The 4,154-nt window shown below is 38.7% G+C and overlaps 1 pseudogene across 1 annotated transcript; it reads right to left on the bottom strand.

Annotated features, from left to right (window-relative positions):
* Positions 1-1,012: 1,012 nt before the first annotated feature.
* Positions 1,013-3,875, bottom strand: LOC18426390 (G-type lectin S-receptor-like serine/threonine-protein kinase At2g19130 pseudogene; annotated as a pseudogene). The gene has a single exon (XR_016049444.1). The product of XR_016049444.1 is annotated as a G-type lectin S-receptor-like serine/threonine-protein kinase At2g19130 pseudogene (transcript).
* Positions 3,876-4,154: the final 279 nt, after the last annotated feature.

The raw sequence follows: 4,154 nt of genomic DNA, 5'->3' as shown, positions 1-4,154 counted from the left end.
AAATATGATTTTTATATTGAAAATTTATGTGATAGCTTTAAAAATAATGTATATCAAGCGAATCTATGAAAATCTTGAAAATTGACTGTCCAAAAATACTTACAAGATGTACTATTTTTAAAACTTGAAATCCATTTTTTTTTCATGTCTATGCATCTTGATGTCGAGATAATCAATTTGATGATATTTGGGCATCAAAACAATATCTTTTAGTAAAAAATTTGTGGCAGGATCTAATTTGATTGTTTAGATCCTAGGCTCTATATAAATTTTTCTCTTAAAGTAATATTTTTTTGAACAAGATGATTAAAAGAATATTTGGAAAAGGATTTTGTTGGATATGTTAAAATTCAAAGAGAGAGAAAGCCAAGGGGAATTTTCGGATTTAACTTAAAAAAAATGATTTAGAGAGAGAGAGAGAGAGCCAAGGTTCATATTTGGATGTAGGTTCAAAACATGATTTGGAGAATTAAACCATGGATGTCAAAAGCAAATGTGAGAACAAGGGGCACGTTTGGATGCCACTTCATACCTTGGTTTTGGAGGATCAAACTATGGATGCTTGCCGCTTTGGACTATGGTTTGGGGGATCAAACTATGGATGATTACTTAAATGGTCATTAGAGTGTTGGACATCGAACCCATGTTTTAAGATAAAACTTACGTGGCTGTTAAGTCTCTTATAATAAAGGGTGATGAAATATTTTAGAGTAAATGGAAAGCATTAAAAATGATTAAAGAAAAAGAAAGTTCAGGCAGGACAGGGAATGGGACGATCAGAAGTTAGCTAAGCAGATAAAATATGTAGGGAAAATCGCTCGGTCAATGTATTATGTACTTTAGAGTATAATTTGGAGCTTTTGCTCTTTTTTAATGAAAGATACTATTAATTGTTCCAAAAAAAAAAAAAAAAAAATCGTCCGGTCAATGTATATAAAAAAACAAGGAAGCAGAGCACATTATGACAACACAGAAACTTCTTTAAACTTGTAATTAAAATTGCCACATAATATTCTTCATGCCAAGTTTAAGGTCTTTTTGATTGAGAGTAGGAAACAATACATTAGTCAAGCTTCAAAGTATTTCATGATTCCTAGTAATCTCAATGCACGACTCCTATACACTGAAGAAAAATAAAATAGAAAACAGCCTGATATCAACTAAATGGTGAAATTTATCATAACTTACTCTTTTAACTTCATAATATTGATCCCCATCATGGATAGAGGAGGACTTAAAACCAATATGACACTCATGGTGCACTGCCTGAAGATGTGCTGCTCGGACTTTTACTCGAACTCTCAGATGACTCCAAGAAGAAAACCATGTTCTCTGAGTTATCACCTAGACAACGACTGCAACTCCTTCAAGAATTTGAACTACCTGGCCCATTGAAGGCCTAGCACTCTCATCATCCTGAATACACCAATTGCCTCCCTGCAAGCTCGATTAAGCTCACTTATGTCTGCATTACCCTCCAACTTTGAATCAAGAAGAGAAAGAACTTTGTCTTCCACTATCATCTTTGCAGCCCAGTTAGGGAAAAATCCAAACTTTGCGTCCTCTGAATGATCAGAATTTCTCCTACCTGATATCAACTCCAAAAGAGTCATTCCATAACTGTAAACATCAGCTTTTGGGGTGATAGCCACGCCCGAAATCCACTCTGGTGCAAGATAGCCTCTGGTTCCTCTCATGGTTGTTAAAACCCGGCTAAACTCCCTGCCGAGAAGCTTTGCAAGGCCAAAATCTGCAACCTTTGGGGAAAACCCACCATCCAGAAGTTTGTTTTCAGGCTTAATATCGCAATGTATAATGCAGTCTCTGCACTTTTCGTGGAGGTAAGCAATCCCTCTGGCCGTTCCAAGAGCAATCTCATATCTAGTTTTCCAGTTTAGTATGGTAGAGCCCTCTTGAAAGAGTAGTCTATCAAGGGATCCATTTGGCATGTAATCATAGACCAGCAGGCGCCTGGTTCCCTCAGAGCAAAAACCACGAAGGATGTCCAGGTTAACATGCTGTATTGTCCCAATGGTGCTCACTTCCATTCGAAATTGCTTCTCCCCTTGCCTCAGGCCTTCGAGTTTCTTCACAGCAACAACTGCTTTATCATGTAATGTTCCCTTAAAGACAGCCAAAGGCCCCTCCCCCTAATTTCTCGGAGAAATTCTTCGTTGCATTCTGTAAATCTCTGTAGCTAAATGGAATAAGGGAGCCCTGTTGCATCTTTAATTTCCTTCGAGATTCTTGCATATGACATCTACAAATCAACCCCAAAATGACAACAGAAACCACCACAAATGCTGCTACTGATCCAGCCACTACTCCAGTAACCCTATTTTTCTTACCAGGCTTGTCAATGTTGGCAAGTTCAGCAGCAGCAAGCTTGAGGTAAACCCCTTGCAAATTATCACCAGAATCTTGCTTTGCATTCAATAGATCATCGATCCATATGGAGCAGCTATTCCCATACTTATATGCTGTACAAGAGCTGTTCCTCAAGCAAGCTGATCGGCGCTCTTCGGCACTCCCAACACTGACAGGGTGAGAATCTATATCAGCCAATGATATATCTGTTAAAGTCCAAAAACCCATCTTGTGGCCTATTTGTCAAGCTGTTATTCTGGCACTGCAATTGAGTTTTCCTAACACACCCATTGACTGCGGAACCCAAATCCCAATCCTTTTGGGACAAAGGATTGAACCCTTCTAAGCAGCTGCAAAAAGGTAAGTCTTTTTTGCAAGTCCCATAGGCCCCGCATAGAATGTGGACTTCGCACGGGTCTCGGGGCTGCGACCAGAAGAGGTGCCACTTTTTGGTACTTTCAAGCCATGTATACTGCCTGGCCTGCCCTGATTCATGAATCTGGAACCTTGAGATTGTGCTATTATTATAGACCGTGTAGGTGAAGTAACTCTCATTCTCATTGTCAATGAAACTGAAGTTGTAAATGTAATTTGGTCTCATCTCAGGGACTCCACTAAAGATATGATTATTCCAAACTCCACTGGATCAGTACTGATTCGTTCCATTCCAAATTAGATAATACTGGGTGGTTACATTGGGATCCAGTTCAAGGGAGAAGGGGCCTGGTGATGGGTCCTCAGAATTCCTCCAAGGTGTGAGCAACTGGGTCTTGTTTCTCTTCTTATTTAACCCAAGTCTTCCTCCTGTTAACCATGTATCAGTGGGGTTATCCAGGCTCTGCAAAAGAAACTCAGAGGAATTAACAGCCCTCAGAACCAGATTTCCTGTGTCTAATATTTGTGCAACAGTTGCATTTGCCGCAGTGGAGCTCAAGCTTAAATTGGTGGACCAAATTGGGTGCTGGGTTTTGTTCAAAAGGACCAAGTTTCCATCCTCTGAGATTTTCAGCTCTGATTTGTTGTCTGCTAAGGGTTTGTCCCTATTGGCTACCCATACTACAGTTTGAACAGAGATTTTCTTGTACCAGATGCCTATGTACCAGTTATGAGAGTTACCTGGAGTGAAGAAGCCCAGCACAAAGTTGTCTCCAATGGAGGTTAAATTCTGATTTCCAGTCAGAGATTGGCCTGGTGAGATGGTGTCTTGTGCAAAACAGGGACTCAACAGTTGCAACAGACATGAAAATATCATCAATGGACATGGTTTCCCCAACATGGAGAAAACCATGAGGCCCGGTTTCTGGTTCCTGAGGAAACCCAAGCCGAAAAATGGGATATTTTAATGGCACAACAAGGGTTGCTCCCGATGCCCTTGCACCAGAGTTCATTTATTGGATTACCAGAACCTCTGATCTAAGGAAACTACCAGCTCTCCCTTTCAAAGACTTGACTGGCAATGGAATGAAGACCCTTCAAGGGTGATTTCACTAAAGTTGCAAGCTTCAACAATCCAATTAAAGCGCACTTTCAAATTTTATCATATGTAATTTTGTTGTAAAAAATTTTTTAGAATTATCTAAAAATATATTTTTATATATAATAATAAAATTTTAAATTTTAAAAATAGTTGAAATCAAGTTGATCTATAAATATACGAAGATATTGAAAATAGTTGGTCTAAATAATGTGTTACAAGATGCATTATTTTTTAGACTCAAAATCTTTTTTTGTTTATATTCGTACATCTTGACATCGAAATGATTGATTAGAAGGTTTTTCAAAATCAA

The sequence above is a fragment of the Amborella trichopoda genome, chromosome 2, assembly GCF_054954075.1.
Source record: "Amborella trichopoda isolate Santa Cruz 75 chromosome 2, AtrichopodaSantaCruz75HAP2 v2.0, whole genome shotgun sequence".
In the NCBI taxonomy this organism is placed as follows: domain Eukaryota; kingdom Viridiplantae; phylum Streptophyta; class Magnoliopsida; order Amborellales; family Amborellaceae; genus Amborella; species Amborella trichopoda.
The sequence above is the reverse complement of the archived record's forward strand: the minus strand, read 5'-3'. Positions and strand labels throughout refer to the sequence as shown.